Source organism: Equus asinus, chromosome 6, assembly GCF_041296235.1.
Source record: "Equus asinus isolate D_3611 breed Donkey chromosome 6, EquAss-T2T_v2, whole genome shotgun sequence".
NCBI classification, from domain to species: domain Eukaryota; kingdom Metazoa; phylum Chordata; class Mammalia; order Perissodactyla; family Equidae; genus Equus; species Equus asinus.
The window spans coordinates 35,014,959-35,040,795 of record NC_091795.1 but is presented as its reverse complement, the minus strand read 5'-3'; the positions used below and the strand labels follow the sequence as shown (position 1 = coordinate 35,040,795).

Below are 25,837 nucleotides of genomic sequence, written 5' to 3'. Positions count from 1 at the left end.
GTGGCAGTTTACTGTCATCTTCCAGGAGCCTTATGGTTGTTGTAGAGGCCAGACTGGAGAATTAAATGCGAATATGATGGGGATCACCGCCCCTGGATCCTTTCGATCTTTGAGGTCTTTAAGGCTCACAGTAATTTCTGCTATTCCCACTATTAGCAGATATTGTTTTTGATATACTACCTTGAAAGATCAAGGAGGAGGGCAATATCCAAGACTTCTGCTTGACCTTTGCTTCTCTGATAGTTTTACCTTAAAGGACACTGAGTCAAACTGGGAGTTCTACTGTCTACAAGTTTGTTCATTTCAATTACACTTTCAAGGATCAGTAAAATGACCTCTAGCTGGATCCATAGACCTAGCGAACCCACTATGAGCTAGACTTGGGCTGGAACTCCATTTATTACCTTATTCCTTTATATCCCCACTCTAATAGGGGGAGGGCATAATGATGTTTTCAGTCTCTAGATACCAGTGTCAATTTGTACTTAGTATGTAATAGTTCTCAAAATGTCTAGATTGCCCCTTTCTACACTGTATGGTTGCTTTCTAAATGACTGGTCCTCAGCTGATCCCATTGGGAGCTCTAAAGTTGGAATGGTCCCTCAGAGTTGTTCTATTTGAGCTAAAAGGATGAGATCTTTGAATGCCTAGATAGACCAGTCACTGGATGCACTCTTCTTCTGGGGAGAAAGCATAAGCTTGGCAAGGCATCTCTTTTCAGTCAAAGACAATTTCCAGAGAGGAACTCAGATGTAGACTACCAATAGACATCTCTCCTGCAATCTGGAGAAATGAGTATTTTGGTCTTAAAAAGGAGATCTAGGCAGCAAACCACAGCATCCACTCCAAAAACCATAGCCAAATTGTGATAACAGGATGTTATGAAATATAAGTTAAGAAATAACATGGATGAGAAGGTCAAATATCAAAATGTTCAAATGTTGTCTCTGTAGTATCACCATAACATCATTGAGCACAATATTCATTCATTAATTCATTCATTCAGTAGCTCTTTATACCAAATACCACACATTGTGAGCAAGATTATGGATCCTAGCGTTGTTTGGATTCTGACTGTGTTCCTTTAGTCCTTATAGCATAAATAAAATGAGGCATATTCAGGTAAACTAATTTACTCACAGTCACTAGCCTGTAAATGGGAGATTGACAATTGGAACCTGGCTCTTCCTCCAAGGACTGCTGTGTGCTTCCTACTAAACCTAATGGCCTTTATAGAGAACATTAACTATAGGTTCATTGCCTCAAAAGTAAAGGAATGGAGTCCATTGGATCTCTGATAATGAGATCATTCAAATCAATGAGCGACATTTAAATGAATAGAAATTAGTATTACTTTAGGAAATGGGAGAAATTTGCAACTTGCTCTTACAGCTATGTCTGTTTTAATATTTCATACTATTTGTTAGTGTATACCTGCAAATAGATTTTGATTGCTGAATGACTGTACTTGATCTGCTGTCTGATTCTTCAGTATGTCACTGTTAACATAAATCTTTGCTACATTCAGCAAAAGCGAATGGAGAATTGCTTGTCACTTATTTGCTGGCCCAAATAAGTGCCTGATGTTACATGATGAAACTTGTTTGAGTGGCTGAGAATATATATTAGAAACAATATTAATAGCCTCCTATATATTGAAGTGAAATGACACTGCAGCATCATTTGAGGAAAATCATTCAACATTAGTTTGCATTAATTGATGGAAATATCTCCTCTAAGATAGTTTAAAGGAAAAAAGTATGTGTGGAGATTCTTAGCATTAGAGGACATATGCTACATAATGTTAAAATATAATTTTTGTACACTGTACTGCAGAGAACACTGACATCAGCCCGGGGCTAATTCCAAATGTTACTTTCTAGTGGGACTGATGTATTTAATTATTAAGGTGGTTTTGACATACCCACTGCCAGAATCAAATAGCCTGGTGATTATGGATACAACTTCTGTTTAATTGTCCAGGTTCCTATACAAATGCTACTTAAAAAGCAAAAAACAGGTCATTAAGGAAAGGAGGCTCAGGTCACCTGATAAAAAGCGTCAGTTTACGCTAGACGCCCTATTTATCTAAATTAATCCTCTTCTCAAAACAGCCCCACAAAAATGGGGTTATTGTTCTTATTTCATAACTGAAGAATGTGGTGATACTTCAATGGTCTTGATTTTCTTTTTCTTTTTGTTGTTTTTATCTGTGGCCTTGCCCTAACTTGTCCAAAAGAGGCCCGAAACGGGAAATCCGAAGAGCAAAATGGATACTAAACCTATTGATATTTAACAGCAGAATGTTTTAAAGACCATTTAGAAATCGTATAATTGCATTTCCTCATTTTAGAGGTGAAAACTAAGAGCCTGGAGAGGCTGAGATCCAGTGTCACCCAGCTGGTGAATAGTTTAGTAGAGGTTGGAGCACATCTCAGACTCATAGTGTAGTGTTCTTTTTCACCTTAGTGTCCATTCCTTTGTGAGTCCTATTTTTGTATGCAAACTGGAGTGCAAGTAACACAGTTCTTTAAGCTGTGGAAGTGACAAAAACAAAAATCTCCTTCCTGTCTCTTTTCTTCTTTTTTAGCAAATTTTCTTTTGCCTTCTCAAAAGCAAAAAGTGTTGTATAAAGGCTTGCATTGGAGTATAGAGTAGCTGAGAAAACACCCTGAGCTGGCACTCTGGACCTTTCTCTCAAGTGTCCCTCTGAATGGAGAGGTGTGGAGTGCTGGGAGGGAGAGATGAGAGGGAAATTGACATCACACTAAGCACTCAAGAGAGTTTTACTTCAAAAGCTCCCGTTCATGTTGTAATTTTCAATAATTAATATGGGTTTATTACTAATTTAGAAGAAGCAATCAACCATCTCATTTAAGGAATTTCTTGTTTTAACATTGCAACTGCTCTATTTTATTTGAATTGTGTCTGAATGTACAATTTTATTCTTAGATACTATTAAAAATGTTTCTTTTCATGTAAGAAACAGATTTATATTAAACCATATTCTGTATTATGACAGAATTCTGACTAGAGCATTGAGTTTCTTAGTTATGTGTCATTTCCACTTGGCAACAGTATTTCACATTAGGTTTTGCCAAGGTCAACTAATATAATAATAGTCTGAAGATAAGGGAAATGCGCTTACTTCAAACACAACTCACTGTGTTAACCACTGACCTTGACTAAAGAAAGAGTTCATGCAGCTTCTTTCAAAGACAGAGCTCAGTTAGTAAACCAATGTGAAAAATGTAAATCTTTTTGTTGGCAGTTTTGAGAGTTTAATTTTTCATTGAAGTTTAAGCAATTCACTTGCTCTGACACCTTCTTGCTTCTATAAATTGGTCCATTACAATTGTTGCAAAGGTCTCTTTTTTTGAATCCAATTATTGTCAAAACACATTAACTTCAAGTTTCAAAGAGAATAAGACTGTCATCCTTGCTTAATATTACCTTATTTTTCTGATTAAGCAGTACTTTATCCTTTCTATAAATGGAAAATTCTACTGACTCATCATTAATAGAACAGGTTCTAGGAGTTATTTTTCTAGTAATACTGATAGATGCTATGGTCTGAATGTTTGCATCTCCCCCAAATTTACATGTTGTCATCCTATGCCCAGTGTGATGGTATTAGGAGGTGAAGCCTTTGGGAGGTGATTAGATCATGAGTGCAGAGCCCTGATGATTGGGATTGATGCCCTTATAACAGAGGCCCTGGAGAGCTAGCTCGCACCTTCCATCATGCGAGGACAGAGGGAGAATTGGCAGTCTGCCAACTGGAAGAGGGCCTTTATCAGAACCTGACCATGCTGGTACCCTGATCATGGACTTCCAGCCTCCAGACCCGTGAGAAATAAAACTCTGTTGTTTATAAGCTACCCAGTCTGTGGTATTTTGTTACAGCAGTCTGCAGGGACTAAGACAATAGGTTTATAACGATCCCTCCTATCTCTCTCATTTAACCTGCCATCATTGACAAGGTTTATGCATTTGCTGGGGAACTGGGCAGGGGTGCAGATGAGCCCATGGCTGAGGATCAGAGATTTTCCTTCATGTGATTCTGTCTGGTTCACAGAAGATTTGTAGTGGCGACCTTGACCTCCATGGCAAAATGCAACATTGTGTGTACTGACCCCAACTAGCACTTTACTTACGATATTCGAAAGGTAGAACGTATGACTGCCTTTTTGGTCTAAGGTATCCTCGAACATACATGATGATGATGGCTTCTTCTTGTGGTTGTATTGAAACTAGTCTCCTGACAAATTTGTAGCTACATTGCTGTGCATAAACTGGGCACTGAAATGATGTATGATGAGTATATGTTCAGAAGGTCTGAAACAGCCTCTGATACCCTGCAGCCTCTGATATCCTAGCTATCTGTCAATGTAAAGGAAGCCAAGTGTTAACAGTCCTTGTTGTCTTATGTGTGAAGGAGTGCAATGAAATGGGATTTGAAGCCAAGCAAACCTAGCTTTAACTGCTGACTCCCCTAATCATGTTAATTATGTAGCCTCTCTTTGAGTTTCAGTTTCTAAATCTGGAAACTAGAGATTGTACATATCTCATAGACTAATTTTAAGGATTAAATGATACAGCAGTGTTTGGAAATGTTCATTTTTATTAGGGGCAGTCCATAAAAGTTTTCTTGTCTTACCTAGTTTTCAAGTATGTAAAATAAAATCAGAAGCACCTCTGAGAGTGGCTGAATTTACCTCTCTCTGTCTTCTGGGTTAAGTCACCCTACAGGAGTGCAGTCTATCTGATTCGTTTTTTTTTTTTTTTCCAAAGATTGGCACCTGGGCTAACAGCTGTTGCCAATCTTTTTTTTTTTTTTCCCTTCTTTTATCTTCCCAAATCCCCCTGTACACAGTTGCATATCTTAGTTGCAGGTCCTTCTAGTTGTAGGATGTGGGATGCCGCCTCAACGTGGCCTGACGAGCGGTGCCATGTCCGCGCCCAGGATCCGAACCCTGGGCCGCCGCAGTGGAGCTCGTGAACTTAACCACTCGGCCACGGAGCCGGCCCCCTATCTGATTCTTAAAACTCTTCAGAGAAGGAAACTCTACAGCCTTTTTGGCAGACAACTCTAGAACCTAACAGCACTCCTAGTTTGGGAACTCTTTCTCATATCTAACCTAAATCTTTGCTGCTGCTGCTGCAATTTAAGCTCATTTTTCCCTGTACTCTCCTGGATGGAAATAGAGAATAGGTCACTTTTATGTTTATTATGCTCATAGGAGACTTTGATACATAAATTTAAGTAATGACTGAATTTTCTCTTCTTATTAACCTAAAACCTTTGCCGGTGAGGAGAGTTCAGGACCTCCGGTATCCCTCTTAATTTTGATGTATGTGTTTATTTTCTTGATCTGTATTGTCCTTGGTAATCAGTGAGAAGCACTTTGTATCAGAAACTGGGAAGGGAATGTGGTGGGTGAGCTCTGTTGTTGGAATTTAAGCCAATATCCGTGAGAGACATCTTGGAGGAGCTAGGAATGATGCACATTTGAAGATTAAATGTAATTCACTTTTTAGGTTTCTTTAGTTTAAAAAAGTGACCTTTGTTTATAATTTGCCTGTTTAGTTTTAAATTCATTGGCTTTCTAATGCTCTCGTTTGAACTCTTTTACCTGAAATGTAAATCACTTATTTCCTGGGTATGGAAGACTGTTATGGAAGATATTAAACTCTTGGAAAATTATGTTCAATTCTTTAGTTCTGACTGTCTTTTTGCTTTCAAAATGATGGCTTTCCTTATGGTGCCATATTCCGTATAAACTAGTGTGACTGTAGAATCTGTCATATAATTTATTTCTTCTCACCGTAGGTTCATATGTATAGATTAAGTGTTTGCTCTGCAGCTGTGTCTACGTGGTTTGGCTTCTTCAAATGGCATTCACACCTATTTTTTGTGAGTGTCTTCTTGTGATACTAAACCTAATTAAGTGAAAACTTTGGTTCAGTTGAATTACCTGTTTAGCTGTGCTTAGGATTTTCCTGGTGAGGCTTTGGCTTGATTTTGTTTTTAAATTTAATGCTCGCTTCACAGCATTGTGCAAAATCTCCAGTGTTTACGTCTATGTGGATAAGCACATATGTAAACATTCACACAGAGACACTCCTCCGTTTCAGACCAGAATATAGTTGTTAGCATGTTCTAGTTCTGTACAGATTTTTCTCAAGAAATTTAGATAATATTTTTGGTAGCTTAGGTAGTTTCCTAGACTAGTAAAAGCTTAATTCATAACTGAACATGCCCATAAGTGTTGCTAATACCACTATCCATGGCACTGCCGTGCAGACTGATTCAGCCATTGAATGATGAGAAAATGATTCTATGTCCCATTATTAACTATAATCAGCTGTCACTTTATATTGATATCATCTTAGTGAACTTTTTTTCGTTTGTTAAATCTCCTAAGAGATACCAGGATTCAGATTTTATGAAAGTATTATTTGTCTATATTCATTAATTAAGCATGTATTTATGGTATACAGTAGGTGCTGTGAAGAGTCAATGAAAGATTCATTATGAATCCTACTCTAAAGGAGCCTGTGATGTAATAGAAAGATAACAAGTATAAAATATCTATTATATATATTAGGGGCACTCAGTTCCACATAGAGCTGTGGAAACTCCGTTAACAGAAAGAACTACTGTACTGTTTGGACAACTGGGCTACTCAGGACACGAAAGATGACGAGGATTTGGGCACAAGGAATTGGGATAGTGTGGGGAGATATTCTAGGCAGAGAGCAAACTCTAAGCCAAAACTTATATGCAGAAAGACTCAGAGTTTTTGTGGAAACTGTGGGAACTATTCATTTTGATTGCAACTTGGGTAAATAAGGATGAAGCCTGACAGTGGAGGCCTTGAATGCCGAGCTAAGGAGAAAATTAGTTACGTTTGTAGATCCTTTGTTTGGCATGTTAGAGGTATTGAATGGATGCCTATATTCATTCTTTCTGTCTCCTCCCACCCGGTCCCTATCCCTCTCTCTTGCCATCTTTAGTTGTTTGCTCCTCAAAGATTTAATCCTTGGTTTTCATATATTCAGTACCTATTATTATAGATGCTGAAACAGATGGTGATGAATGAGTGTTGATGGACTTTACCGTGTAGGTAGTGGTGAGGTAGAGCATATTTTAGGGTAGGACTTGGGAGGCTGAAATTTGGGAAAATGTACCTGGCATTATTGGGGAAGAAGAAACATTGGAAAGAGCTGATATTGGAGTTAGGCCGTCTCAGCTTGTTTCCCTAATAGATGCCATTGATTTCTACATCTGGCAGGTTATGCTAATCACTTGGAAACTTTTCACTCTGATTGATTTCTAGGCCTTACTCTTTGGAGATTATGATTTGTAAGTGTGAGGTGGTGCCAAGGATCTGGATCTTGATGGTGATATTCTGCCAGGTCTGGGAACCACTAATGTAAGTGAGATATAACAAGGGCCTGGCCTTAGTTCCCTGTGGACACTGAGGACCGGGGATGCACTCAGGAAATGCTACAGAGATATAGTTGAGTAAACTGGGGAACAAATTCCTTCCTAATAGTAGGGAAGAATCGAAGCTGACTTCAGGTCTTCAAACCTGGGGCTGAGAGGGTGGTGATGTCATCACTGAAGTAGTGGTGTTTAATGATGGTTGACAGAGATGATTAATTGTGCGTTGGATAGACTGAGCTAGTGGCTGCAAGCAGGAGGACATCCAGTATCTCAGTCCAGCAGAGAATTCCAAGCTTCCTTGGAAGAGAGGACAGGACAGAACTGGGGATAGAGTTTAAAGCTGATTATTGTAAAAGAGAATATAATAGTGATGAAAAAATAAATAACTCTAATCATTATAAAAACTATCATTTATGTGGCAAGCCACTGGTAAGAAATTTACATACAATATCTCATATCATTCTTTTAAAAACCCTTACAGATCCCCAATTTACAGAAAAAAAAATAGGTGTCTGAGAAGTTAGTTTAGTGATGAAACAACTAATGAATGTGTGGTCTGTTTGTTTTGATGACTCTAGCACCTGGCTCACTACTCCAAGAAAACTTTTGTGCCTTAGGGACAAAATAGTGGATAAAGATCCAGTACAGACTTTTTTTACTTAGTTGAAAGAGAAAATGACAATTTGAAGAAAGTGGTGTTGTTGTTTTTTTTTAATAGCATCAAATGTTTCAAGAAGTAGGTTTGTATCAGAACTTGGGGAAATCTACTGGCTTCGGCAATTTGGAGGTCATTAGCAACCTTTGAGGTTAGAAATGGAAATGGATGAAGATAAATTACAAGATATTAGAAGTTTGTCTTCAGAGACCGTGAGGTTGAATGTAGCAGCTCTATCAGAAGGTTGGTAGTTAGGGAAAAAAGTAGTAGAGGGGCCTGTGAATGTTCAGGGTGAAAATGTCCACATACTTTAAAATAGAGAAATAGACTTGGAAGAATCTGGTTATTTTATAACAGTAAAAGTGTCCTTAAAATTGGCTTTAATTCAAGTTGCTGGCTTCTAAGGGTAGGAAAAACAATTGGAGAATGTGGCAAGTGTGGATGGTTGGATGGATAATGCTGTGACTTTGTTTTATGCTCTTGCTATTAGGAAGAGTATATTAGGAAGAAAAAGTGGTTGGCTATTGGAAAGGCAAAGGAAGGCAGATCTCTTAAGCCCCTCAATTCCAGAGAATAGAATGTGAATATGGTAGAAAAACAATAGTGAATACAAAGTGATCTAAAGAGTCATGGACAGAAGCTGAGTTGTGACTATATCCTCAAAGTGTCTTAACTAGAAGGAAATGCTCACAGTGAGCTATTTACTCAGCCTCAGGGCTGGATATTCATAGAGAAGCATCCCAGATTTCACCTCCTTGTATCTTATTCCAAATTTTATAATTTTAATACTACTTTTTAATTTTTTTATTGAAATATAATTAACAGACCATCAAATTCACTCTTTTAAAATGTACAATACAGTAGTTTTTATAATATTTGTAAAGTTGTGGAATCATCACCACTATCTAATTCCAGAACAACTTCCTAACCGCAAAGGAGACTCCATACTCCTTAACAACCACTCTCCATTCCCCCTTCCCCCCAGCCCCACCATCTACATAGTGTTTCTACAGATTTGTCTATTCTAGACATTTTATGTAAATGGAATCATACAGTATGTGACCTTTTGTGTCTGATTTCTTTTCCTTACCATACTGGTTTCAAGGCTCATCCATTTGTAACATTTATCAGCACTTCATTTCTTTTTGTGGCTGATTAATATTCCATTATATGGCTATGCCATGCTTTATCCATTTTTCAGTTGATGAACATTTTGTTTCTACCTTTTGGTTATTATGAATAATGCTGCTATGAACATTAGTGTTTAGGTCTTTTGTGAATATATGTTTTCATTTCTCTTGGGTGTATACCTAGGAGTGGAATTTTGGTCATATGGTAATTCTATGTTTAACTTTTTGAACAACTTCCAAATGATTTTCTAAAGCATACACCAGTTTACATTCCCTCCACCAGTTTATGAAGGTTCCAATTTCTCCACATCCCTGCATACACCTATTTTCCATCTTTGTGCCTATAGTCATGTTAGTGGGTGTAAAAAGGTATCTCATTGTGGTTTTTATTTGCATTGCCCTACTGACTAAGGATACTGGGCATCTTTTCATGTACATATTAACTATTGTATGTTTTCTTTGATAAATGCCTATTTAAATCCTTTACCCATTTTTAATTGAGCTATTTGTATTTTTGTTATTGATGTGTAATAGATCTTTATAAATTCTCAGTGGTAACCCTTATGAGATATATGATTTGCAAATTTTTCCTTCTATTCTGTGAATTGTCTCTTCACTTTTGATCATGTCCTTTGAAGGACAAAAGTTTTTAATTTTTGTGTGTGTGTGTGAGGAAGATTGGCCCTGAGCTAACATATGTTGCCAATCCTCCTCTTTTTGCTTGAGGAAGATTGTCCCTGAGCTAACATCTGTGCCAATATTCCTCTATTATTTTTATATGTGAGATGCCACGACAGCATGGCTTGATGAGTGGTATGCAGGTCCATGCCGGGGATCCAAACCCACAAACCCTGGGCTGCCAAAGCGGAGCATACAAACTTAACCATTACGCCACTGAGCTGGCCCAAAAAGTTTTTAATTCTGATGAAGTCAGATTTATCTGTTTTTTCTTTGGTTGCTTGCCCTTTTTGTGTTATATCTAAGAAACAGTTGCCTAACCCAAATCACAAAGATTTATACCTATGTTTACTTCCAAGAGTTCCATAGTTTTAATTTTTCTGTGTAGGTCTTTGATCCATTTTTAGTTAATTTTTGTATGTGGTATGAGATAGGGATCCAACTGCATTCTTTTGCATGTGGATATCAGTTGTTTCAGTACCATTTGTCTTCAAAAGTGAGTTGACCATAAATTTAAGGGTTATTGCTGGGCTCTCCATTCTATTTCACTAATCTACGTATCTATCCTTGTGCCAGTACCACACTGTTTTGATTACAGTAGCTTTACAGTGAGTTTTCAAATAATGTTACCTTTTAATATTAACTACCCTAACATTTATGATTGCCAATTTAAAGTTTGTGTTTTTGAATAATATAATTAGGTAGAATCATTTGTTAGTTTATGTTCTTAGTCATCCAGCCTGAAAAGTTGATTTTTTAGTCTCCATGGCTGAAAACGTGATAGGGCTTTGCCCCCACTAATTCCTCTGCATGGAGATAGAGGAAAAGTGCCTAGATGGAGACTACCAGTCTGAACAGAAATTGATTGGTATGGTCATAGAGATTCTAGAAAAAGTTAAACAGCCAGCATTTCAGGTCTACAATTTCAATATGATTTGTTACTAATTGCATTATAAAAGTTACTTTAACTTTAACATTTAAGGGTTTCCTTTTGGAAAAACATGGATAGAATGAAAACAAAAGCTTTGGATATCTATATATCTCTCTATATATCTCCAAATTATATATAATAAAAAATATATATATATATATATATTTAGCCACACTCTTTCAGTTATGCATATGTGAAACTTGCTGTTGAGCAGCATGATATCACTTCCCTTTTTATTAGTTTGAAAGACTACATTTAGCTAAATTGGAGTTAAGTGTTAAAAAAGCTGGAATCCTTGTTTGATGCTAAAATTGTATTGCGTCTGTGTGTGTGACAGAGAGAGAGGATGAGAATACTAATGAACTTATTTTCTAAAGCATTGCTTTTTTATAAGATATGAATGTGAGTAACAAAAATATGCAAACAACATATGCACTCACGTACCAAGAATGTGTTTCTTCATGATATAGTACATTGAGTGTGATAGGTGAGGTGAAAATCCAGCTGACACGATCAGGTATGTGATTCGTCATGTTATACAGACGTCGTTTTGTTATGCATCTGGAGAAAAATCTCACAGTAGGGATTTGTTTAGTCTTTCCTTTTCTCAATGTTTTTTTCTCTTCTAAGTGTGTATCACACATTTATCCATACACATACTTGTGTGAAAAATATATTCATTATTCTTGTGTAATTTATGATGAGATTCAGAGTTATTTGGCCTGGATAGACACCCACCAAGCTCTAGGTAATAACATGCCGCTTGTCTCCTTGGGGCAAAAATTGATTTTTTAAAACAAAAGTTGTATTGTACATGTAACTGTCAAGACCATACACTACAGTTAATTGGTTCTGTTTCAAATTTATTGTGTAGGGAAAGGTGTAGTTACACTGCTCAGATTACATCACTTTCTCTCAGCATCCCTTCTGGTCTCTGATGGGTTCTGGTCTATAAATCCAGGAGTAAGTGGTGGGACAGGGTTCATATTTGGTCAAAACAACCTTATTTTACTCTATGAGGAAAATAGGCATGTAAAATTTGGCACTAATTATGCAAATGTTATTTCCACATATAATTTATGAGGTTATTTTTGAAAATCCTGTGCAAAATGCGGAAAGCCTTTGAATCACATATTGTTTTTTACACCAACTTATAATTATGCTACCTGGAACTCTCCAAGTACACTGGTGCAACATGTACTTAGGTTTCATTAATTTGGAAACAGCATGATTTGCTAAATTATACATTGGTAATTCGAAGTCATTATATCAGATGCAATCAGACGCTAGATTGAATGGTATGTTTCTGCCCCCACATTACAGTGTTTGTTGACATAGGGCATGATCAGTGCTCTTTTCCATCATCAAAGTGGAGGCCATCTGCAGGAGGCATTCCTGGAGCCCAGTCTGACCAGAGTACACCTGTGGGGATGCTGCTGGATGCCTTCCTTTCCCGCCACTGCAGTTTGGCTCTGCCACATGTAGATTCATGTATAACATCACCTACTTTCACGATCCCCAAAATAGGAATGCAGCTACCCTTGTTATAGGGAGGTGATAAAAAACGCATGCTGAGCCAGTGTTGTAAAAAATATCCTATTAAATGTCTTTTATTGTTTTTGTTGTGCAATTTTAAAGCTGCAGCTGTTTTTTAAGAAGTAAAATGCCAATGAGAAACTCAGGTCCTGACTCTGTGCTACTTAATATTCCATTATATAACGTATGTATTAGTGGAAGACAGTCTCTAAAAGGTGATCTAACATTAGTCACTGCTCACGGACACATTTTGATAGAGGTTCCTTAGGAGACAGACAGAATATTTTAAGCTGGGAGAGGAGAAGATGATTGAATTTGCTTTTTAAATGGAGGCGCTTACACATTCTTAGCTTATTTTAGCCATCCTCCTCTGTGGACCGTGCATATTTGCATTGATTTTTGTGGGACAAAAGTGAAACTGATTCACAACTCACCACAGTAGTCTAGTTTCCAACACCTTTCTATTGCACATTAAAGTTTTTTAAAACGGTGAGCACACACATTTTTTTCTCAAGTGTTCCTAAATTTGGCATAATATGTGGGGCGAAGAGTAGAAAGAACACCCTGTCGTGCTTCTCCGTTCTGTAGAACGGATCAAATTGTTTTTTTCTCTTTTGCTCTGGAGTTCAGGCATCATGCTGGTGATATTAACAGCCAGTAGGTTTTAGACCCTTCCATCTCTTCAAGTATGTATTTCAGTTGATCTATTTTAATTAAGCACTATTTTATGTACTTGTTTTTGTTTATTTTCTGCCTTTCCGACTAAAATTGTGAACTCCATAAGGGCAAGGACTTATAGTAATCATAAAGGACCTGGCAGACCATACTAAAATGTGAACCTTTATCTTGTGGGTGGTGGGGGAGAGCAAGGATTTAAGTGGGGGAATGACCCAATCAGATTCACCTTTTAGTTTAAATGTAGCTAGAGTTGGGAGGAGGATCTTGGTGGTCTTGTGGTGGGGGCATATCTAGAGGCAGGGAGAGGACTTATAAAGCTGATATAATGAGAGATGATGATGGCCTGATTTAAGATATTGGTGGTAGGTTGGAAAGTCATGGAAGAATTTAAGTAATATTAAGGAGATAGAGTCCATGGATTTTGGGGCTTGACTGATAGAAGTGGTGAGTGAAAGGAGTCAAGAATCATTCTCAGGTTTCTTTATATGTAGCTGGTGGAGTCATGCATGAGGAGAAGCAAATATTTTTTATAAACACAATTACTTCAATCAGGGGTTTATTTCAGGTGACGTGTCTGAAGGCTGTCAAGCAGAAATATCCAATAGATTGTTAGAAATATGAACCTAGAATTCAGGGGAGAGATCTGTGCTGGGGATAATAGAGTTTAAGTTTATTAAAGCATAAATAACTATTGAAGCCATAGTTAAGGAGGTTTTCCAGGAAAAATATAAACAGAAGAATAGATGACTTAGGGTAGAGCCTTGAGGATTGTTGACATTTATGGAGTAAGCAGATGAAATGAAACCCAAGAAACAAAATGAGGAGAGCCAGAGGGAGGCAGAGAACCGGATGAGTGGGGTGCCAGGAGAAGAACATTTCAGGAAGTTTGTGGCCAACAGCTTAAGCTGATGCAGAGGAAGCAAGGAGGAGGAGAAATCTATTAGACAGTTATTGAAACAGCATTTATCAGGGGTCTCTTGCCTGAGTTGATCTTCAAACAGTCACAGTTAATGCTAGTCACTAGTTTTCCAAGTATTCCATGAGAAAACATCTCCACAGTTAATTCCTGATAACCTAATACAGGTTGTGCCTTCTGAGCATTCACACTTTATAAAATTTGCAGCTGCAAAGAAAGACCTTTCCCATGTTTCAGGAAAAAAAAAAGATAAATGAAGGACTGTGTTTTCTTTATTCAGGTCCAAATACATAATTCACAGGAAAACGTATTCTTTCCTATGAAGAATAATTTCATTAAGAGAAAAATGGAAATTTTCATATTACCAACCAAAGTGGTCTCCACTTTGGTTTTCAGGGAAGCCACGTCTGCTGCATATTGAAATTGTATCTTGATATGCAGAGACCCAAATTATGAAATGCTGACACACTTAAATGATTTCCTTCATTTTACTTTCTTGATGTTGGCTGTGTACATAAACAGGCAGACAGTCATATGAAATAGTTATGATTATTTGAATGAAAGAAAATATAATATTTTGCATAAAATGAGAAAATGTAACTGGAAAAATGGTAGGAAAAATGGAAATCCATTTCTAGTATTATTTTCTTCTCTTTAGTTTGATACTCGGTGTACAATTCAAACCTATCCATTGTGATGAAATGAAATACGTTTAAGTTACATTGGGTTTGGAAATTGAACCCTGCTTTAACTTCTTGCTGTTAGAATTCCTTCTGTACTTAAAGTTCTTATGAAAATGATAAGTTAAAAACACAAAGGGCATAGTTTTTGATTTGCTCTACTCAATGAAACTCATGATAAAATGTCAAACACTCAAAATTGACAAGAATTTAAATGAAAAGAAGATACTAGACCCAACAAATACGCATTTGGATAAACATATAGAAAAGGCATAACAAATTCAATAAAGAAGGTACCTTTCAAACTGCAATTGAGGAGGAAAATTATTCTTTTTGTAGATGAGCAAACTAAGCTGGAAATTTATTTGACTTAAATACCTTGACAGGTAACTCAGATAGCTTTGAGATTGCATAAAGCCAGTTTCATGAAGTCCCGCTGTTTTTTTTTTCTTTTTAAGTTGTTTATCATTTGTAACCTATTTTCTTTGCCAAATAGATTGTGTCTCTCTTTTCTCTAAAAGAGGAATTTCCCTGTATTTTCTTATAAACCTTAATATGGCACTTCTAAGTATTTTACAACGTATGTAATCTGCTTCCACACTAAGTGGATGTATGGTTGAGTGTGACTGAAGCAAGCTAGTCTCCTTGACTTTACCGAAGAGGCCTTTCAATTTCACCTTTTATGCCATTGCTCAGGCAGGAAGGTCTCTCTGCCTCGACTTCCTTCCCCTTATTTCTGCCGGCTCTGAAAGGTAAGGAACAACTCAAATGTTGTTGCCCCTGTGTGGCCTTCACCTTTCATCTCAGTCAGAATGAGGTAAGTTTTCCTCTTTATTCTGGCTTCATCGTTTCCCCTTCCCAGTCAAGCAGAGGCAGAGATGTTGGATGAATTCTTTGGAATTGCAGCCTGAGGCTGAGTGGTCATTGCTTTTGGGAAGGCCACAGAAGGTGGAGCCAAGGGCTGTGTTCTCCAATACAGCATCCTGGGAAGAAGCCCAAATCATGCAATGACTCATCAGCCCTGAATGGTTAGGCTTTGAGGGACAGTGCAAACTGGAGGCTCCAATCGGAATAGAACAAATGGTTTGAAACTGAGGAGAGAGATGGCATCTGAAAAAAAATCACTGAGGCAGAGAAGACTGGACATTCTTAGAAGATGCCTGTGGACATGGTGGGGCAGAAGGTAGGCATTAAAGACCTTGACCTGAGAGAGGACACCAGATCTTCCTTTTTTCAGACATCACAAAGCACTTACTATAATATTCCATTTACATATGGTAGGTTGGTAAATTCTTATCTCATCTGATAAATTGTAAATGTCTTCATAGTCATGTTTTTGTTTTAGTCTTCTTTGTATCTATTCCTCCCTTAGTATCATGTCTGGCACATCCTAAGTGCTAAATAAATATTTATTTCATTTATTAAGTAAATATTGAACCCATTTGTATGTAAGTATGGTATATCGACATTTCTAATATTATACTAAAAAATGCATTTATTTAGTCATTCATATATTTAAAAAAATAACTACTTATATGTGTCTTGGGAATTCTATGGCAAAATTATTGCTTAGTTCACATCTAGAGAAGAAAGCAAACAATAAATGTTAGTATTAGGTGTAACAGTTGTGTTAGGTGTAGTGAGAGGTTGATGCACAGTGCATTATGGGAGCCCTTATGGGAGTAGCTATAGTCTCAGGAAGAGGTTAAGGAGACCATTTTAGCTGAGTGGAAGAATGCGCAGGGGTCTGCCAGGAGTGTCCTGGGGATTGAGAAAAGCTAGGCGAGAACAAATCTAGATAGGAGTCAGATCATAAAAGCATGCCATACCTAAGAATTTGAATTTTATTCTTTGCCTTGAGAAGCACTGAAGGATTTAGGGAGTCCAAGTGCATTTCTTTTGTTTTTCACTGCTTTATCCTCTGCCTAATTTTTAATGTGCCATCTCACATATGTGCTTCTAGGAATCTATTAGGTTTTACATTAAACCATCCAGGAATTAATGGAGGCCTTGATACCACTGCCACAAATATAATTACCAAAGTCACTTAATGGTTGCGTCTGCACTGGATACACTATTTCCCTATTTAATAACTCCTTTAGCAAATTTAAATTCAGTATCAGTTAGGCTTAAACAACATATGTAGGCTGAGACTGGTTTTTTTTAACCTATTAAGATAAAAATAAAACATTATAATTACTTCTCATGCCAAAGCTCTTTCGGAATTGAATGTATTCATATTTATTGTGGGGCTACCTGGGCTATAAATTCTAAAAACACAGTTTATTGCTTTCTAAATTAAAACAGCAGAACTAAAATGTGACTGTGTTTTATAATGACTGGTTAAATTGCAATAATGTCCTCTTGAACACAGTAAATTGAAATCGTTATGTGCAGTCCTCATGTGATAAAGCATTGTCTTATAATGCTTAGAGAATTTATTCTATATCTTGACTCCTAAATGTGTTAAACTGGGACTTTCATGTGATAGATAAATTTATATGGACATCCATCAATGATATTGCTATTTAAGATTAAGGGCAGAACTTCATGGTTTTCGCAGTTATCATTTGCTCCTGAAATCTAAAGAAAGTTAGATTTACTTGAATGTTCATTGGTATTCTGCAGATTTTATTCTTCAGAAATTTTTAATGAGCTAGAATTATATAAGAAACCTCGATATTTTTGTTTTAAATTACTGCAGATGCATGTCTAAATAGCCCAGACCAGATAGTTGACTATCCTAATCGATTATTTCTTGAAAGGTCTTCAGGAACATAACTATCACTCTCTTCAGTGGATCAATTCAGTATTTTATTCTCTAGCGGTCAGTGTTCCTTCTGAGGAGATAACTAGTATGTCTTAAGTATTGCTTGTGTAAGGACTCAATATCACAATCCTAGTATCCAGGTACCCAGAAATAATTTTTCCTTCACACACTTCTGGGACATATGATGAGCTACTCTTGTTGGAGACTTTGTAAACATGAAAAAGAATTCCTTACAAATAATTGCTGTTTAAAAATTGTATCATCCAATTTGGATAACAGAATTAAGGACCTGGGTGAAATTTACTGATGGTAACCTCTTGGCTTAGAAGAGTATGACAGTACTTGTCGATCACACTGGGGAGACTCGAGGCTAGATGTAGGATTCAAACCACTTTTATAAATAGAAAAAGAGATGAGAAATTTTCACAGTAAATTTCGTTGGGAGCATGTTCAGGGAAGTACACTTCAGAATGATAATTAGCTATAAATTTATAAAATGAGAATGACTCACTATATAGTTAATAAGTGAAAAAAGATCTAGAGATAATAGTGGACTAAAATTGAATATTAATTAGTCAACTCTTTTCTTTTGCATAAAATGTGTAGATTAAGTGCTATTCAGAATTGTATAGAAAATGAAACAACATAATGCTGCCCTCAGGAGACCAATGAACTAATGAAAAAATAAGTAAAAATAAAAGATCCAAACTTCCAAGTATGTGTGTTCTTATTCATACTCAGAGGTAATTTTCCTGCTGTTGAGTGTCTGTGTGACTAGGTTGAAAGGACCAAATATTAAATGATTTTGCACTATTTTATATTGGCACTGATAATAACCCTGTTTGCTTTCTTCTGAGCTATCTCCTTGATGTATAGCCTGGGAAAATGTGGATCATTAAATCATTAGAAGCACTTGACTTGAAAGGATTATGCACCTTAATATGCTACTTGATTTTTTTTTTTTTGGCTTAAATTATTTCAACATTTTAAGAGGAATTGGGCCTGCTTTTTATTTCTTCTTTGGAATAGTCAATAATGCATCTCTCACCTTGGAAATTATATCCATCATTCTTCTAGTCACCCAAGTTTAAACTTTTGGTTTGTGCTTGGCTCCCTCTACCCCCTCACTGTTATCAACATATTCAGTCAGTTCCATAGAATTTTAATTTCAGAACTGCAAAGAAACCTTAGAGGTCGTATGGTTCAGTTATCATCTGAGATATCAATCCCCTTTACAGGATCTCTGATAAATATCCAGACTGTGTTTCCAATACTTGGAATGACAAGTCACTTGCTAAATCCTTTCAAATCTTCCTTCCTGATATTTTTATCTGTCCCTTTTTTCTCGTCCTTTCAGCTTTTAACCTGGTTTTGATCACTATCATGCCTGGATGTCTGCAAATAGCCTCCTAACTGATCTTTCTCCTCCAATTTTTCTTTCCTAGAATATCTTTACACCACTGTCAGAATAAAATTCCTAAAACACTTTGATCATATTGCTACCTGACTCAGAAACCTGCAGTAATTCCCTGTAGCCTGTGGGATAAAATCGGAACTCGTTAACTTGAAATAATCTGGCCCCGGCATATATTTCTGGGTTTAACTTCAGTTTTTCCAGCTTCCCTGGCCGACCCTTTGAGCTTAGTTGGTCTACTCACTTGTATTAAAATTATACTGTTCTTTCTTGTTCCAGTGCTGTTGCTGATGCTATTTCCCTTACCTCTTCCTCTTTCACGCCTACTCTCTTATTTCAGTAGCTACTACCCATATTTTATGACCAAAGTCGGCCCTTCTCTTTGGTAACTCACTCCAGACCACTGGTAGTACACTGATGTTTCCTTTTCTGAACTCCTAGGGTGCCCATTTTCAGCTTCATTCATTTGGTGCTTAATCATGAGCTAACTAGTGACAGTTCTCATATTGTTATGTTGAACTGTAATCTGTCTTTTGCATTGATGTTTAATTTTTCACATTTTTAAGCTTGGCTTTCTTCCAGATTTATTTTATGAGATGACATGGTGCAGAGCAGATGATTTTCAAACTATTCCCTCAAATCTTAGGGATTCCTGAAAATATGACTGGGGGAGGGGGAGCGAGTACACTGGGACTTGGGGTAGCCAACAGCTTCAACCTGCACATCTCTGCTTTGATCTGTTTTTTATACTGAGCTTATCGTTTGATTACTTTTGAGAAAGCATTGAGACTAAAGATATTTGAAAACTGTGGATGTGGAAGCGAGGATCCTAGACTTGGAATAGACACTGGCTTTTGTGTCTAGTTTTACTCCTTCCTGCCCTGGCTTTAGTTTCCTCATTTTGAAAATTATAAGATCTATATGTTACTTCATAGCCCTTCAACTGTAAAAGTCTCTGACACTAAGAAAATTAGCTTTATTAAAGTAGATGTTTAATTTTTTAAATTTAAAGAAGTTTTTCTGGAAAACATATGTTGATTTAGAAAGTTCCATTACCAAGTTGCTGGCAGTTTTTAGTGCTGTTGTGGCCAGAATGTTTCACATATGGCACATTAATTACAGGATAATTAAATATGAAAAATGCAAATTATATTTCACTCTTTCCTTTTGATCAGAACATTATATATAGCATTTCTCTGCCTTTTGCTCCTCTATACTTCTTGTAAATGCTTCATTAACATCAACTGGAAATCCTATGTAAACTTTAAAATACTAGGAACATTATCTTCAGAAACCACAAAATTTAAAAGCAAAACAACTGTTGGGTGTGCAAGCCACGTGAAAAACGTGAAGACTAAATCTATGTAGACATATGGAATGCTATTCCTTAGATCCAGCTTTTTTTTGATATCCCTTTCAGAGCAGGAGGCCACAGAAAGATAGGTAACGTGTTTGTTACTGCTATGTGTAAGGCGCACAGGAGATATCTTGCTTGCTTTACTTGTCCTTAACCTCATTCCTACAAGTATTTAAGGATACCAGTAGTTGGCACTACAGAAGTATTCAGTTTGAAAAGTGGAAGAACTTAAAGCCTGAAATATACCTAGTCTGAGGTCTGAGGGAAATTACAACTTGACTCAAATCGAAGCTGTAGTTAAACAGATCAAAACCTGTGCTTCAGCAGATATTGGCAGTGGGTAATTCAGCAGGTGTCAGCCACAAACCAAAATCTGCAGTCGGGGGACTAAGATTTCGAAGAAGTTAAACGTCGAATCAAGATTTTTCTAATTCCTGTTTTAAACATCTGTTTTACAAAATGAAACAAAATGAAAACCATTAAAGGAAAGGTATTAGAATAGCAAGTCTTTTGTGCATCACTGAAACATTAGCTGCTTGAAGTTGTTAGGAAGAATAGTATCTTTCAAATCACGGAAAGCCAGGCAGGTGTTTTCCGTGTTGATAGTACTGTGAAGTGGTGGTATAATGGCTTCTGCCACTGGTCCTGTCCTTTGTAACAGCAACATTCCATCAGGAATTTTTGGATGTCTCTTAAGCAGTGTGGATCCCCTTCAAATTCTAACAAATAATCTTTAATGCTCACCATTTGCACTTTCTCCTCAAGCAAGTCTCTTTTATTTAAGAAGAGAATTATGGAGACCTTGCTGGAAACCTGGTTATTGACAATCATTTAAAAAATGCTCAGGGGGCCTGTAATGCGATAGGTCAGTCAATCTTCCATGTGCGCTTTGTCAAATTCACTTGAGGAAACAAGGAAACATCGATGTTAGATTCTGGAAGGAAGCATTCAAACCAACATTTCCTTTTTGGTGTTTGACCAACTACATCAGATATTTTGAAAGGAATATGTTAAATTTCAAAGTTGTATTTATGAATGCTTTTGGTTGGTCTTCTGGGAAGCAGAAGGCCTTCTTGTGATGAAATGTAATCTGGCTCCCCAAACTTGACTGTTCTCAAGGAATTTTCTTTTTAAAAGATTGGCGCCTGAGCTAACATCTGTTGCCAATCTTCTTCGTTTTTGTCTTCTTCTCCCCAAAGCCCCCCAGTACATAGTTGTATGTTCTAGTCGTAAGTCATTTTGGCTCTGCTATGTGGGACACCACCTCAGCACGGCTTGATGAGCTGTGCTAGGTCCACACCAGGATCCGAACCAGTGAAACCCTGGGCCAACGAAGCGGAGCACGTGAACTTAACCACTCGGTCGTGGGGCTGACCCATCTCAAGGAAATATTTTTACATATTCCCCTAGTTGAAATTATCTGCCTTGGTCATAGGGATTCTGTATGCCTATATCTGCACATAATGCTGTTATAGCAGAAGGATATTGAAAAACAAAAACCTGATGTTTTCACCATTTCCTGGGCCGTGATGGGTGACCAGATGTCAAATACAATCATCTTGTCTCTATTGCATTGGTTTTAGTTACCTCTTGAAGGAATATGTAGCTTCTCTTGAAATCTACCAGCACCTTTATACCTTTGATCACATTGCTGTAGATAGTTGGGCAGAACACCTCATGCATGCTCCTCAGAGTCCTGCCCATGGATGATCCACTTTGGCTTCAAGAAGGTGGACTTGAGGCTCTTGTCCATGTCCAGCAGTAGAATTTTCACAAACTGCTTCAAATAGGTACAACTTTTCCTGGGACAGACGTTTGTCCGTCTCCTTGGACTTCTGCTGCTGCTTTGCCTTGCCTCTCATCACCACACAGCCGAGTAAGTGTACCGACAGTGTGGACAGAGAGACACTAGGTCCTGATACTTTATTTTTTACTCCAAACCATATTAGCTGCCGTATAGAGTCTGCTTGGAGCGTAGTACAAGAGCGTCTGTTTCAGAGTAAAAGATCTGGAATTGAATCCTGTGTCTACAAATGAGGAATCCTGGCCAAATTACTTAATTTTATTGAATCTCAATTCCTCATTTACAAAATAAAGATAACCATAGCTATCTCCCAGGGTTTCTGTGAACACCAGATGAGAACATTAATCTAAAGTGGTTAGCCCACTGCTTAGCACTTAGATATCTGGACTATGTCACCTCCCTTTTCTTCTCTCTAATTACCTGTTTTTAGACTTATTTATGAATGACTTTGGACTTTTTTTTCCTCAATAATGAACCACTTAAAAGATGAAAGTTTGTCACCATTCAGACTCTGAAAACATTCCCGAACAAGATTCACAATCTGTCAGTAGTGGCAATTTCAATGCTATAAATTACCAGTGAAAAGATATTTAGATGTCTAGTCCCATTTGCTTTGTTAAAAAAATATCAAACATTTTACCTGGGGGAAAGGAGAGGAATTTATTACAAAGGGGTAAAGGTGACTTTATGAGGGATGGACATTTTTTCTATTTTTTAAATTTTTCTTGGGGTGGTGGTTCTATCAGTGTATACAGTTTTTAAAACTTAATAAACTAAATATCTGTGCTTTTTATTTATGTTGCTTATACCTCAATTTAGAAAAGAACCCACATTACTTTGTATATTGTTCACAAAGGTTATACTGTCTAACTTTAGTTTGACTCTATGTATGTAAAGAGTCCGGAACAAGAGTCTCATCACTTTGCTAGTCAAGCCTCATATGTTTATGGGTTGTTCATAAGACCAGATATTAGTATATCTCAAATTAAATGTATAGGATGTGCCTGCTTATTAATAGATGACATAATTCATTTTTAGTGTTTGCTTTTCTCTTATGCTTGAACCTACAACTTCTGTGGACATTGAGCTTGTTGTAAAATATGTAGATCAATTATTTATAGAGTTTAAATAAAAAGCTTTATGCTTTTAAGTTTGCTATTAAAATAAATTATAGTATTTCATTCATAAATGAAGAAGATCAGAAATTTCCTTGTTCTCTGAAATGCAGTTACTTTATTGTGTATCATTTAGGAAAGAAATGTCTACTAAAAACTATTAAAGTAGGACTGGCCCCGTGGCCAAGGGGTTAAGTCCGTGCACTCAGCTTAGGAGGCCGAGGGTTTCACTGGTTTGGATCCTGGGCGCAGCCTGGAACCGCTCATCAAGCCATGCTGAGGTGGCGTCCCACAGAGCAGAACTAGAATAGACCCACAACTAGAATATACAACTATGTACTGAGGGCTTTGGGGAGAAGAAGAAAAAGAAAAGATTGGCAACAAATGTTAGCTCAGGCGCAGATCTGTAAAAAACAACTATTAAAGCATAACCGCTGCTTTAACTTAAACTCATTTTACTTAAGTTAGTGAAAATGTGAGTGTACAAGTTTGCAACCATGCTCTTTATGTAGGTTTTCTTGGTTTTTTTCCTTTTAATAAGCTTTTATTTGTTTTTATTTTATTTATTTTTTTAGATAAAAGGGGAACTTTATTGACTAATAGATCCATACCACAGAAATGCAAGATTTGTAGCTGTGGAAATGGGGATTCTTCTTTCCTTGTGATAATAGTTCCTAGTGATTGTCACAACACCTGGCACAGAGAAGACAGGCAATTCATATTTGTGGATTGAATGCACAAATTAAGAAGCCTGGGATTCAGTGTCAAGAATTGGAGTGGAGTATGCACTGGCGGATGAAGTATAAACTTGATTCTCAGTCTCAATCTTGAGGCTAGAAGTAAGATCATGTCCCCAAATTTTAAAGTCTCAGAGGAAACACAAAACTGGGACCAGAAGAGAAGAAAATATCAGCTAAGCCCTGGGTCACGTTTGGGACATACAACTTGGGAGTTGGGGATGGGTGGGAGAAACAAATCTTAAGATGCTCAGGTTGAAAATTAATCCATGAAGTGGCAGGAACAAAGAACAATTTGGAGAGAGAATCACAGCTCTAAAAGCACATCAAAACTACTTACAAAAGTAACTTTTATAAAGTCAAGTGCATGCTACCAAGAGAAGAAATACTTCATGTTTTTAATAGGGGAAAATTTTTAAAAGAATTAGTGTTTATTAAGTGGCATGCTCCAGAGAATTTGCTAAGAAACTTATCAGTCAGCAACAACTCAATCAGATTGGCAATGTTATCATCCCCATTTTATGTGTGAGAAACTGAAATTCAGAGAGGTAAGCAAGATGTCCGAGGTCACATAGCAAGTGGTAGAGCTGAGATGCGAGCCCCAGCTCTTTGACTGCAGAGCCCACACACATAAACTCTACACTAAACTGAATGTGTATAAATATGTTTGAAATAAGAACTAAATTCATTAGAAAAACAAATTTATTTTAAACTTATAGGTTACTTGTATATGTATTTGTATGTTACCTCACACCGCAACAGTAGGGTTTATAAACCTTCATATTCTATTATTGTTTTAAATCAAATTTAGTCTACTTTGTGCTTCTACCCATCTGGCTGGTAAGAAATTCAATCTCAGTGCTTTTGGGGTCTCCTCACCACAGTAGCCCCATGAGATCATACAAAATTCCCAAGCTTCTGTTGTGAGGGAAAGCCAGGAAAATTGCCCAGTCCGTACTCCATGATTGTTACCATCTTTACTATTGCTCTTTTGGCTACAGTGATGCTAGTTTAGAATTCTGAAAACTATCATCTCTCTGGTGGGCCCTGAGGCTTCAGACGTAGAATTGGCTTTTACACTCCTCTCCACTCATCTCAGGCTCATCCCTAGAAGCTTTTTCTACCCTCTTAAGGTTCTAGCATTTGCAACTGCAAGAGCAGTCTACATGAAATGCCCAACTTCTCTATCAGCAAAGCAAAGTAAATGCCTCTTATGTTTCCTTGAAAACTTAGACCACTATTTCTGAAATGTTCTTCTCTGTAGCTGAGCAGTAGCTCTTACAGTCTTGGCTCAGGCTCAGGCTACTCTTCAGAGTCTTCAATGGTAACCAGATACTAAAGTATTGGGATCTCAAGGGACCTGTGGAAGCATACCCACAGGTGTCTCAATGGAAGACAAAGTAAAATTGAGTCTGTTGGTATATTAAGTCCCAGTGTGTGTGTCCTAGGTGGCAGAGTATGAAGTTGGGTTACTTCTACTAAAATCACCTTTCATGCCTGACTCCCCTCTCTCCTGGAGTGAACCACCACTTTCCCCTCCTTCCCTTCTCTAAAGAAATTTTAAAGTTGAAAACAGTTGGAGGGAGGGCTTCAGTTTCCACTGGGTGGAGCTCACAGTGGACAGTTTACCTAGAGCAGCCTCTCCCTGTGTCTGTTCATGCTGGACTTGAGCCACATTCCCTGGGTCTGTGCCTCCTCTGTCCAAGGCCAAGTCTCCAGTCTAGCCTTGGAATCAACGTAGAAACCTTTAAACAGCTCTGTCGTTGGTATGTAAAATGTTGACCTGATCAGAAGCTTGTTCTAAATTACTCAGACATTCAGCCACAGCGCTGAACATGTTTGAGAATCAAGTAGCCTCAAACTCAGACTCTAATCCCTTTTTATCATGGTTAGTGTTTCAGGACCTAAGATAATTTCCATTCTTCTAGCAGTGAATTCTTTCCAAACGTTTTCTTAGGGCAGTAACATTGGATTATAGCATTA

At 37.3% G+C, this 25,837-nt stretch overlaps 1 protein-coding gene and 1 pseudogene across 4 annotated transcripts in view; one reads left to right on the top strand and one right to left on the bottom strand.

Moving 5' to 3' along the window:
• The window catches only part of CTNNA2 (catenin alpha 2), a 1,089,024-nt gene that overhangs the window by 36,376 nt on the left and 1,026,811 nt on the right, over nt 1–25,837 (top strand). The gene's annotated exons all lie outside the window — the stretch shown is intronic.
• On the bottom strand, nt 20,716–24,817 carry LOC106842462 (guanine nucleotide-binding protein subunit alpha-13 pseudogene; annotated as a pseudogene).